This window comes from Taudactylus pleione, unplaced genomic scaffold, assembly GCF_031769625.1.
Source record: "Taudactylus pleione unplaced genomic scaffold, aTauple2 ptg001299l, whole genome shotgun sequence".
Taxonomy (NCBI): Eukaryota; Metazoa; Chordata; class Amphibia; order Anura; family Myobatrachidae; genus Taudactylus; species Taudactylus pleione.
The window spans coordinates 222,557-235,826 of record NW_028285699.1 but is presented as its reverse complement, the minus strand read 5'-3'; positions in this window follow the sequence as shown (position 1 = coordinate 235,826).

Below are 13,270 nucleotides of genomic sequence, written 5' to 3'. Positions count from 1 at the left end.
TGTCTCTCTAGCTTTTCACCTTTTGTGGCTTTCCAGGTGTTGCACAAGTATGCAGGACATGCTGGGACTTGTAATTCCACACGGCTGGAGAGAGAGGCACTCATAACGTGGATACGAAGTACAAAATCAACTCTCCATTAGCTGCAATGGCTTGTCGTCTTTTTTGTCTTTCTCTTGTTTTCTTGTCCTTCTATTTTTGTTTTATATTCAAATAATGTCTATTTAAATTTTTTTTTTTTGTATTTTTTCCAAAAATTGGGGGAAGGGGGTGCGCACCAGTCTCTTATTTTGCCTGGGGCGCTCGTACCCCTAGAGACACCCCTGGTAAGCGGAGCATTTCCTGCACTGTAATGATATATATCACCATTTAGAGGGTTAGGTGATACAGGCCGCGGTCTATAGGCTCCAGACTGCCTGACTATCCTTCTCCTGTGTCTCTTCCCATAGGCCAGAATGACCTAGGAAAGACGAGCTGCACCCATTATAATGGTTATACATACATGCGGTTAGGCAAGTTCTCCTGGTGAACGACGTCCCTCCTGAGTTGTTCGGTATTCTCTCTACTCTGATCCCGCACAGACCTCCTCTCCCGTGCCCAGTCTGATCCTGGCTGCCCCAATGTGACCTGAGGCTCAGCGTGTCCCAATTAGTTCTCCTCTTCCATTCTCAGTTTCTACCTCCTTCAGTTCTCCGTTGCAACCAGCAGCTCCACAATTTCTCAAACCTTAGTGCCCCCCCCCCCGCCTCCACACTCTCCTCCTTCACGTATCACGTCCACTCTCTCACAATCCCACCACCCTCAAGGCCCAGCTAATGCTCTAACTCCGATAACATTATCTGAGAGCAAAATTGTAGCAGGTCATGAGGGGATGTGTAGTCCTGCTAATCTATGCCCTCCTCATTTCCCACCTGGGCTACTGCAACCTCCAGAAGGTGTGACATTCCCCCCCACCGGTCTATCCCCACTGTAATCTGTTCTGAGGGTTACGTGATTCTCCGTGCCCCTCCATCTAATGCTGCTTCAGTTTCCAAATGGCTTTATGAGCTCTTCGTACTTTTCGGAATTTAATGGAAAAATCCTCCCTTTCTTCTTCAGGGTCCATAGGGAGACCTTGGGGCATAGCTGGATCTGGATCCCAGGCACCACGCAGTTAAAAGCTTTAGCTCCCAGGATGTACTTGGGTCCATCCTCCTCTATACCCCACCCCCGAGCCACAGGCACCTCAGTCCTAGTTGGTGCCTGGCCGGAGTCAGATGGGATCTCGGCGGGACCCCAGAGTCTTTGCTAACCGGAGTCTGCGGATATCCCTGGACTGCTGCCGGGCTCACGGTGCAGGTAAGAGCGGATCCGCATATTAAGAAGACTTTTGCCTCCGGTCTCTGGGGACAGACAGTGGCGGCAGACCCCCACCATACCCCGCGCGTCCACTAGACCACCAGGGACTTGCAGCTGGAAGTGAGAACCGGCAACCCGGGGGTTAGTTGCCAGCCAGGGAGGCAGCCTTCCCTGTTTAGCGGCTCCTCAGCTCAGCGTGCCTTTCCGCTAAGGTCTGGCGTAGCTGAGCTGCTCTCCTCCTATGGCCACGCCCGCTCTGAGGTCTCTCCGGCGGCCGTCTTCTCTGGCACATCACAGATCTCTCCGGACAGCGGGTGGACCGGTCCCCCTGTATACCTCTCCCCTGTGGTCAGTGTATACAGCGCTATAGCCTTCCCAGACACTGAATCTGGGTGGTTGATTGTAGTGCCTAGGTGCAGTAAGTAAATCTTTCTGCATTGTATGTGACTTATGCTACCGCTGACTGTCTTTTCTCCGATTGTCAGTCTATATCCCTCTTTCTTTTCCTACAGGCTTAACGGGTGTGTGTAGGGTGGTTTCCGTGATCTCAAGTATTTGTGAGGTCTTTCACATACGGTTGGGTGCTGCACGGTGCCATATTGTTGGACCAGTGTTTTGCATACTTGTGGGTACCCAGTTTGGCGCTTCCTGATTCTATATAATATATATCTGACAAGGAGGTCTGCTCTCCTGCAGGCGCTGCGCTGCAGGGATAGGAAAGGAGGATTTATCTCAGGATGGGCTATCAGTTGCCTGGTCTCTCTAACCCCCCAACAATGGGACCTGGGATTTTTTTTTTCTCTCAGGTGCTGGCCTCTATTGCGGATCGCCTGGCGGTCCCAGCCGTTTTGCCCCATATGGGGTTACCCCCAAACAGCCATCCTTCCCTCGCGGGGTATCCAGCAATTATTGCAGTCTACTCCTGGGCCTCAGACTGTTACGCCCTATCAGGGGTTACCACTCTATATATGCAATCCCCTCCGGTACCACAAAAGTCTGTCATTCTCTTCCAGGGGCTTCCGTAAGCTGCACAACCAGCCTGGGTGGATGTTTTCTCTAGCTCAGACTTTGGCAGCTTCGTCTACGGCTTTTCAGATCATGTTGCGGAGTGAAAAACCTCACAAGGCATCTAAACGTCCTGTAATGTCATCCCAGTCTACACAGCTATCAGACACGGATGTGTCATCCCATGATGTGGAGATGCCTGAGGAGTCTGATTCGGATTCCCCTGTCCAGGAGGTGGAGCCCAAATCGGCTATTAATGTTCCAGCGTTGGTAAGGGTGGTTCGATCCATACATAGATATAGGCCTGTATTCAATTTGAGGTGAAAAGTCCAGACTTTTCGCCTGCTGGACTTTTGGCCTCCTTCGCCTGTATTCCAGGCGGAAAAGTATCGCGCGTGTGGCCACTATTCCCCATATTCAATACCAAAGTAGGCGAAATCTGGAATAGGCGAAACTTTGATCAGCGAAAAAATACGGGAATTTTCGGGAAATTATTGTAGGACCCCCCTTCCCCCCCCTAAAAGATGTCCAGACCTGGGGGATCACTATGGGTACCCCCGTTTTTGCCTGCCGGGTTTTTAAATAGCCGCGGAAGGTGCATAAATGTGGCTCTGAAGAAGGTGATGCAGAAGAGCATTTAGAAGTTTTTTTGGGGGAAAAATAACTATGCCCATCAAATTTGGGGTATTTGAAAATGGGTGCAAGCATATTTTTAAAATTCAGCAAAAATGCACCTGCCGCTGCTCCCGCAATGAAATAAAATACCTGCCGCATATAAGGGAACCCCTCTGGACTCCATTCCGCTAATTTAGAAGTGTGTTCCCTATTTTTTTTTAACCCCCAAAATGTAAAATATTTTTTTGGGGTGTCCCTATTTTAAAAAAAAAAAAAACTTTTAAACTTTTTTTTAACACCGATAAGTTTTAGGGACCATTCCCAGGGGTGCAGGCTATTTTTTTTTTTTTTTTTTTTTTAAGCCTGCACCCCTAAACCCCAATTCTGCACTTTTTTTTTTTTTTTTTCACACCGGCTGAAAAGTCCAATGAAATTGAATACGGGGATATTGGAAATAGGCGAAAATGACGTCATTGGCGATAAATTATCGCCGATTCCGACATTTCGCCTCAAATTGAATACGGCCCATAGAGGATGACGTTCCTGCCCCTAAATCCAAATACCCTGAATTTAAATAGGCAAAGGTGACTTCGGCAGTTTTCCCTCTCTCTGACCAGCTGGCAGAGGCCTGGCAATCACCTGGTAAGATGTATCAACCGCAAAAGCGTTTTGTCACGACCAGGGTTTCTCGGCATGGTAGTCGACGGGTAATACCTGTGAGGACGCTATGGCGAGGGGCATCTGGCGGTGGCACTGGTGCCTGGCGGGGAGCATTGGCTGTGCGTGGTTCTGTGTGGGCATACTGTCACTCTGGTCTGGTTAGGCCTGGTGGTGCTTCTGTTCCGTTCTGGCATGGGCGCCGCCATCTTGTCTCCGGTCAGGTGACCTAGTTGCCCTATCCTGTTGTGTCACATGCTCCTCTCTGACCAGTCACGGCTGAGCACTGGGGATTTAAGGGAGTTCAGAGCTCCCTTGCATTGCCAGTGCAACGTGTTTCTCAGTGAGAGCTTCTGTGCTTTCACCTGGTTTCATTGCCTAAGCCTGCTCCAACCCTGCTGGATTCCCCTGCCTCCTCCATTTACCTTCCCTATTGCCTGAGCACCTGTGTCGGCTAGACTTACCCTGCACCCTCCATTTACCTTTCCCCCTGCCTGAGAACCTGAACCTGCTGTTTCCCTGCACCTTACCTCCATTTACACCAGCTGGACTTCGTTACCTCTGCCTGCATTTCCTTACAGCTCACCATACCTGCATACTGGACTGTTCCTGCCTGTCACTTTCTGGACATTCTCCCATTTACTCCACTACAGTTATTAAGTGCACTTTAGTGCTATACCTGGACTATTTCTTGCCATTCCCATGTCTGTTAAGCCAATCATTAAAAGTTCCACATTTACCTTTAAATCTGCTCCTGTGATCGCTCCTGCTACCACCCCGGGTCCACAAACAACCCAGAACATAACACGTTTGGCCTCAAGTTATCAGTTTCCTGCAGGTCATTGCAAAAAGTGGGAATCACCGCCTGCGGTAGATTCTCATGTTACTCGCCTGATTAAGGGTGCACTGCCTATGCCTTCCATTTCTTCCCTGAAGGATTCTATGGACAGGAAGGTGGAGACGTGCCTGAAATTGATTTATTCTCTCTCAGGAGCTGTGGCCCGTCCGTCCATAGCTATCTCGTGGGTGGCCAAGGCCACTGAGAGCTGGGCAAATGTGTTGGAGGAAACCTTCACCGAGGAGGCTCCTGAGGCTCAAAGATCTTTAGTGGGCCACATGAGGGATGCAGCCGCCTATATCGGTGAGGCGGCTTTGGATGCCAGTCTACTGACATCCAGAGTCTTGGCCGCAGCCGTGTCTGCTCGCCGCTCTTTGTGGTTATGCTCCTGGAGGGCGGATGCTGATTCCAAAAAGGCCTGGAGGCCTTACCCTTCAATGGGGAGATGGTGTTTGGCCCTGACTTGGATAAAATTATAGATACCATGGCAAAATCTAAGTCAGCTTTTCCGCCATCTGCCTCTGCGCCTTCAAAAGGAAGAATATCTTCCTCTCGGTCCTTTCGCGCTCAAGGAAAGCCTAAAGGACAGTCTTTCCCTAGACAATCAGCGGCCAAGTCGACCTCTAAGCCTAAGAAGCAGGCCTGGAGCGCCAGACGCCCTGCTTCCAAGTCGGAGGATAAACACTCAGCCTGATGGGGCGGGGATCCCACGGTGGGAGGCCGACTTATTCAGTTTGCCCAGTACTGGTCACAGCACCACGGATGCTTGGGTAAAAGAAGTGGTCTCTCAGGGGTACGCCCTCTCCTTTCGTCAAAGACCCCCGTCACCAGTTTTTCTGCACGAGCCCTCCTCTGGACGAGACCAAGGCCTTGCAGATTCAGGAAGCCAAAGACTCCTTGCTGACAGCAGGGGTAATTGTGCCAGTTCTGTTATCTCCGCGCGGGACTGGTTACTGCTCTACTCTTTCTGGTTCAAAAACCGAATGGGCCTATCCCCAACCTGAAATCTCTGAACAGGTTCCTCAGGGTGCCCAGGTTCAGAATGGAATCTTTGCGATCCATCATACTGGCTATGGAACCTGGGGATTACATGGTCTCCCTGGACATCCATGTCCCCAAAGCACCTTGACACCAGCTGTATCTGCTGTTTGCTATACTGCGCCAACACTTCCAGTTTCGGGCGCTCCACGGCTCCAAGGGTATTTACCAAAGTTATGGAAGTCATGGCAGCCCACCTGCAGAGTCGGGGTATTCGACTCCTGACCTACCTAGACAACCTCCTCTTGCTGGCCGGCTCTCCGGAGATACTTCAGCAACATCTGCACCTGACTATCGCTTGTCTACAGGTGCAAGGGTGGCTGATCAATTGGACGAAATCCTCCCTAATTCCCTCACAGAGGATGGTTCATTTGGGAGCCTTTCTGGATTCTCACAGCAGAGGACCTTTCTAACTCCAGAAAAGATATCCTCCCTACAACTACGGGTGCGCAGTTGCCTGCGAAGTCATCGGATGTCTATGCACTCAGCGATGCGGCTTCTAGGATCCATGATGTCCACATTCGACATGGTGGAATATACCCAGTTCCATTCCAGGCCCCTGCAGGGGCTGATACTATCGAAGTGGAATGGGTTACCTTACCTGATCAGGACTCAGATGCTGGTGCAGTCTCCAGAGGTGCGCATGTCTCTGTCTTGGTGGCTACAAACAACTCCTCTCACCAAAGGTCGCCCCTTTTGGATCCCGAACTGGGTACTTCTGACAACGGACACCAGTCTCCGGGGGTTGTGGTGTGGTGACCGGGCCGCACTCATTTCAGGGCCGTTGGACAGCGGACGAAGCAATCCTTCCAATCAACATATTGGAGCTTCGGGCTGTGTACAGGGTCCTCATGATGGCAAGACGCGTTCTTCGCGGAAAAGCGGTGCAGGTTCAGTCCGACAACGCCACCACGGTGGCCTACATTAACCATCAAGGAGGCACTTGAAGTTGGGCAGCAATGACAGAGGTGTCACGCATCCTGTCTTGGGCAAAGTGTCACCTCCCGGCCATTTCAGCAGTATTCATTCCGGGAGTCCTCAATTGGGAAGCGCACTCCCTCAGCCGTCAGTGAAGTGGACCTTCCAGTTTGCGTACCTTTTTCCTCCGATATCCCTGCTTCCTTGGGTTCTTCGGAAGTTCAAACAGGACAGAGGCACGGTCCTGCTGGTGGCTCCAGCTTGGCCCAGATGTCATTGGTACTCAGATCTTCGGAATCTCTCCATTGACACGCCGTTCCTGCTACCTCAACATCCGGACCTGTTGTCTCAGGGTCCTTGCCTTTACCCAGACCTGGGTCATCTGTCTTTGACAGCGTGGCTCTTAAGACATCCATCTAAAGGTCCAAGGGATTCTCTAGCTCGGTCATCAGCACGATGCTTTGTTCATGCAAGCCTGCCTCAGATAGGATCTACCACAGGGTCTGGCATACCTATTTTCAGTGGTGTCGCACAAGGAATTACGACCCTCAAGTGTTTCGTATCTCTAGAGTTTTGGCATTCCTCCAATCTGGTTTGGACCTCGACCTACGCCTGGCCTCGTTGAAAGTGCATGTCTCTGCTCTATCTGTGTGGTTCCAACGAAGGATAGCTCCACTCCCGAATATCCGCACCTTCTTTTTCCAGGGTGTCCTCCGGATTCAACCTCCCTTTGTCCCCCCGAGTGACACCTTGGGATTTGGTGGTATTTCTTCAGGCCCTCCAGGGTCCTCCATTTGAACCACTAGACTTGGTGGAGCTCAAGTGGTTAACGGATAAGACTTCTTGTTTCTCCTGGCGATTGCTTTGGCCAAGAGGGTATCAGATATGGTAAGTTCTTACCATATCTCTCATTTTCCCCTACACACCCGTCCAGGACAGCAATCCTCCCTACTTCCTTGTGTTTCCTGTTGGTCCTGACACCTCTGACAATCAGGGGGGATAGAGGGGTGAGTGGGGGGCACAATCACAAGCTGCGAGCAAGGGACTGCAGCTTGTGGGTAGATATCTGACAAAAATTTTCTGTCATTCTCTCTTTTAATCCTTGAGGACCGCGTTTGGGAACCTCTGCACTGACCTCAAAATCCCGGGTTCTTGCACGTGAGCAATCCAGGTCCACTGTCCAGGTAATCCATGGTATATAAGGACATTGAGCTTAACTACATTTCATCTGGAACGCTGATAGTAAAAGGTTACCTACCCCCGCTGTAGAATGTAAGCTCTCACATGCAGGGCAATCATCCCTATTTCTCACGTGTGTTCACTCTCTGCCCGTGTGTGTTTCTGTGACGCCGACATGTTTCGGTATACTATGCGATTCTGCTAATTACATCCCGGCATTTACTATTCCTCCTATCTGTGCCTGTGTGCGCTCACCGTTCTCATGGGTGTCTGAGCTGCAGGGTTTGTTGTGTAGTCCAGTAACTCATATGTGTATCTCTATATTGTCTATTCATTTATTAACTGTGCAGTCATCCCCCCTGTGTGCGGCGCTGCCAGTCACCCCCCCCTATGTGCGGCGCTGCCAGTCACCCCCCCCCCCCCTATGTGCGGCGCTGCCAGTCACCCCCCCCCTGTGTGCGGCGCTGCCAGTCACCCCCCCCTATGTGCGGCGCTGCCAGTCACCCCCCCCCCCCTATGTGCGGCGCTGCCAGTCACCCCCCCCCTGTGTGCGGCGCTGCCAGTCACCCCCCCCCTGTGTGCGGCGCTGCCAGTCACCCCCCCCTGTGTGCGGCGCTGCCAGTCACCCCCCCCTGTGTGCGGCGCTGCCAGTCACCCCCCCCTGTGTGCGGCGCTGCCAGTCACCCCCCCCTGTGTGCGGCGCTGCCAGTCAGCCCCCCCTGTGTGCGGCGCTGCAGACTCTTTTTGGCGCCTTAGAAATAATACTGAGTGTATATAATCACAGAAGTTTTCCAAACACCTCTGCTGAATATATAGGAGGAGAGCGCCATCTACTGGTCACACTGTATATTAATATTCAAAATTCACATATACCAGTGGTTCCCAAACTGTGTGCTGTTGCACCCTGGGGTCCCTCGGGACACTTGCAGGGGTGCCTCAGGTTGGTGGTCCAGCACCAAATAAAATTATTTATGGGCAGTGTAATGTAAATATGTGGACACACAGAGGCACAAACCTGTCCATCACCATATAACTGACCCTATGGATGATGGGTCAGCACCAGTTTCTCAGTTATTCCCAATAACAAACCTTTGGCTTAGAGGTGCCATGAAAACAATGCCGATACTCTAGGGCACCGTGATTCAATAAAGTTTGGGAACCACTGCCGTATGCAGTATTAGTCATTGTCACCCCAGCCACGACCCATCGGACTTACTCTCTATGTCCCATTACAGACAGTCTGGAGTTTAGGGGACTGTGCCAGCACTTTCATCTTCAATGACAGGAGGGTTATCCCGCTCACCTCTGAGGGTGAACCGTGAGGTTCTGCAGCGCTAGTCGGGGGGCGTGGCACTCCACAACATGACACCATTGCACAATCTAAAAAGTTTTGATGTTGGGAAGTACGCCCAGCTGTTACCCATTTCAGGGGCGGGGGGTGCCCTTCCTATCAGCGCCCTCCTCCATACACTCGCTGGGTATAGAGTGGTGGAGTTTCAGTGGGTCCTTCCTATCCTTCTCTCTGCCAAATGAGCACAAGGTCGGATTTATCTTATTGGCTATCCAAAACACGTAAGAGGCTAATAGCCAATAAGATGCCAGTTTTGAGATCCGAACACATCTGTGGTAAACTGAGTAAACCTGAACCGCACCTCATTAATACATAGAACCTCATACAACTGATGTTACTGCTGCTGGCATCTGACCTAGGTCTCATATATGGGGTCCTATATGATCTATTCCCTATATGGTGAAGTTATACTTTCCATACATTATTCATGTTCATTTACTAACTTGGAATTATATCGGGTGATAACTTTGAGCCGGCCAATGGTAGGACGTGAGATGGCGTGGCTAATACTGTTATAGGGACCCTTGCCTTATAAATAAATGAGTACTATATTTTTGTTAATTCTAGTTTGTTGGTTTAATATTATATATAATTTCTAGTATGTGGCATAACCTGAATGGGCTCTATGTGGGGGCAAATGTATGTGTTTGCATGCAAACACAGAGGCTCAATATGAACTTGCATGAGTCAACAAGTTTGCTCAGACTGAAGTTAAAAGGATACTTTTGTAGCTTTCTCACAGCTTTTTGGCAGACTGCCAATTTCCATTTGATCCAGCCCCGTGCCCGGTGTCCCCATTTTTAGGGATTGTATGACAGTGTGTGGCCCTGACGAAGTTCAAACCTAGGCAAAACGTAATCCTGGTCAAACTACACCACCATGCCAGATTTGATAGAGTCCAAAACTCTGGCCGTGCATAAAGGACAAAAAGACAGACAGACGCTTTCTTGCTTATTATAAAGATATATATATATATATATATATATATATATATTGATATGTGTGTGTGTGGATACGATGCTGAGTAGGTTATTGGCAGCATAGATACCCCCTATCTCTTGTATTAAGGTGAGTTATGAGGATCGGCTGGTAATCCTGATGATTCTGTAGATCATTGGGATTCTCTCGATATAGAGAGGACGTTCTGGCCCGATATATGTGTGATTGGATGGGGTATATATACACTCACCGTACAGGAGTGATCTGTCAGCAATATGTGGTGAGTTGCCAGACATGAAGACCGGGTGCAGGACACAGTGGATGTACAGGGGATAGGCTATACTGTATATCAGACATGAAGACCGGGTGCAGGACACAGTGGAACGTACAGGGGATAGGCTATACCGTATATCAGACATGAAGACCGGGTGCAGGACACAGTGGAACGTACAGGGGATAGGCTATACTGTATATCAGACATGAAGACCGGGTGCAGGACACAGTGGATGTACAGGGGATAGGCTATACTGTATATCAGACATGAAGACCGGGTGCAGGACACAGTGGAACGTACAGGGGATAGGCTATACCGTATATCAGACATGAAGACCGGGTGCAGGACACAGTGGATGTACAGGGGATAGGCTATACCGTATATCAGACATGAAGGCCGGGTGCAGGACACAGTGGATGTACAGGGGATAGGCTATACTGTATATCAGACATGAAGACCGGGTGCAGGACACAGTGGAACGTACAGGGGATAGGCTATACCGTATATCAGACATGAAGACCGGGTGCAGGACACAGTGGAACGTACAGGGGATAGGCTATACTGTATATCAGACATGAAGACCGGGTGCAGGACACAGTGGATGTACAGGGGATAGGCTATACTGTATATCAGACATGAAGACCGGGTGCAGGACACAGTGGAACGTACAGGGGATAGGCTATACCGTATATCAGACATGAAGACCGGGTGCAGGACACAGTGGATGTACAGGGGATAGGCTATACCGTATATCAGACATGAAGGCCGGGTGCAGGACACAGTGGATGTACAGGGGATAGGCTATACCGTATATCAGACATGAAGGCCGGGTGCAGGACACAGTGGATGTAGGCTATACCGTATATCAGACATGAACACCTGGTGCAGGACACAGTGGATGTACAGGGATAGGCTATACCGTATATCAGACATGGAGACCGGGTGCAGGACACAGTGGATGTACAACGGATAGGCTATACTGTATATCAGACACGAAGACCGGGTGCAGGACACAGTGGATGTATAGGGGATAGGCTATACCGTATATCAGACACGAAGACCGGGTGCAGGACACAGTGGATGTACAGCGGATAGGCTATACCGTATATCAGACATGGAGACCGGGTGCAGGACACAGTGGATGTATAGGGGATAGGCTATACCGTATATCAGACATGAAGACCGGGTGCAGGACACAGTGGATGTACAGGGGATAGGCTATACCGTATATCAGACATGGAGACCGGGTGCAGGACACAGTGGATGTACAGGGGATAGGCTATACCGTATATCAGACATGAAGACCGGGTGCAGGACACAGTGGATGTACATGGGATAGGCTATACCGTATATCAGACATGAAGGCCGGGTGCAGGACACAGTGGATGTAGGCTATACCGTATATCAGACATGAACACCTGGTGCAGGACACAGTGGATGTACAGGGATAGGCTATACCGTATATCAGACATGGAGACCGGGTGCAGGACACAGTGGATGTACAGGGGATAGGCTATACCGTATATCAGACACGAAGACCGGGTGCAGGACACAGTGGATGTACAGCGGATAGGCTATACCGTATATCAGACATGGAGACCGGGTGCAGGACACAGTGGATGTATAGGGGAAAGGCTATACCGTATATCAGACATGAAGACCGGGTGCAGGACACAGTGGATGTACAGGGGATAGGCTATACCGTATATCAGACATGGAGACCGGGTGCAGGACACAGTGGATGTACAGGGGATAGGCTATACCGTATATCAGACATGAAGACCGGGTGCAGGACACAGTGGATGTACAGGGGATAGGCTATACCGTATATCAGACACGAAGACCGGGTGCAGGACACAGTGGATGTACAGAGGATAGGCTATACCGTATATCAGACATGAAGACCGGGTGCAGGACACAGTGGATGTACAGGGGATAGGCTATACCGTATATCAGACATGAAGACCGGGTGCAGGACACAGTGGATGTACAGGGGATAGGCTATACCGTATATCAGACATGGAGACCGGGTGCAGGACACAGTGGATGTATAGGGGATAGGCTATACCGTATATCAGACATGAAGACCGGGTGCAGGACACAGTGGATGTACAGGGGATAGGCTATACCGTATATCAGACATGGAGACCGGGTGCAGGACACAGTGGATGTACAGGGGATAGGCTATACCGTATATCAGACATGAAGACCGGGTGCAGGACACAGTGGATGTACATGGGATAGGCTATACCGTATATCAGACATGAAGGCCGGGTGCAGGACACAGTGGATGTAGGCTATACCGTATATCAGACATGAACACCTGGTGCAGGACACAGTGGATGTACAGGGATAGGCTATACCGTATATCAGACATGGAGACCGGGTGCAGGACACAGTGGATGTACAGGGGATAGGCTATACCGTATATCAGACACGAAGACCGGGTGCAGGACACAGTGGATGTACAGCGGATAGGCTATACCGTATATCAGACATGGAGACCGGGTGCAGGACACAGTGGATGTATAGGGGAAAGGCTATACCGTATATCAGACATGAAGACCGGGTGCAGGACACAGTGGATGTACAGGGGATAGGCTATACCGTATATCAGACATGGAGACCGGGTGCAGGACACAGTGGATGTACAGGGGATAGGCTATACCGTATATCAGACATGAAGACCGGGTGCAGGACACAGTGGATGTACAGGGGATAGGCTATACCGTATATCAGACATGAAGACCGGGTGCAGGACACAGTGGATGTACAGAGGATAGGCTATACCGTATATCAGACATGAAGACCGGGTGCAGGACACAGTGGATGTACAGGGGATAGGCTATACTGTATATCAGACATGAAGACCGGGTGCAGGACACAGTGGATGTACAGGGGATAGGCTATACTGTATATCAGACATGAAGACCGGGTGCAGGACACAGTGGATGTACAGAGGATAGGCTATACCGTATATCAGACATGAAGACCGGGTGCAGGACACAGTGGATGTACCGTATATCAGACAAGAAGACCGGGTGCAGGACACAGTGGATGTACAGGGGATAGGCTATACTGTATATCAGACAAGAAGACCGGGTGCAGGACACAGTGGAT